This window comes from Guillardia theta (genome assembly GCF_000315625.1).
Source record: "Guillardia theta CCMP2712 unplaced genomic scaffold GUITHscaffold_134, whole genome shotgun sequence".
NCBI classification, from domain to species: domain Eukaryota; class Cryptophyceae; order Pyrenomonadales; family Geminigeraceae; genus Guillardia; species Guillardia theta.
In genome coordinates this window covers 138751-139141 of record NW_005434540.1, presented here as the reverse complement: position 1 = coordinate 139141, position 391 = coordinate 138751, and positions in this window count along the sequence as shown.

Here is a 391-nt window from a genome sequence, read left to right as displayed (position 1 = left end):
CGCACTTGTCCTTGTTCCTACTCAGCTGGATGGCCGTGGTCAACTCCCGCTCAGCTCCTCCTCCTTGTGCTTTCAGGCGATGCTGTCATGACCCCAGGCTCTATCATGCTCATATGCTTGTATGCCTCACCATGTGAGCGCAATCGCTGCTGGTTGCATGGGAATCCTGCTGCTGAGATCCTCCTCCTCCGCCACCACCACCACCACCACCACCTCCTCCTCCTCCTCCTCCTCCTCCTCCTCCTCCTCCTACTTCTACTCTCCTCCTACTTCTCCTACTCCTCTGGTTTCAGTTGTTGCAGCTGTTCTAACTTCTTTCGTGTTTATCCCAGGTGAATGTATGCGGTACCGAACTTGTGAAATTATCTCAGATATGCTATCTCCTTCTATG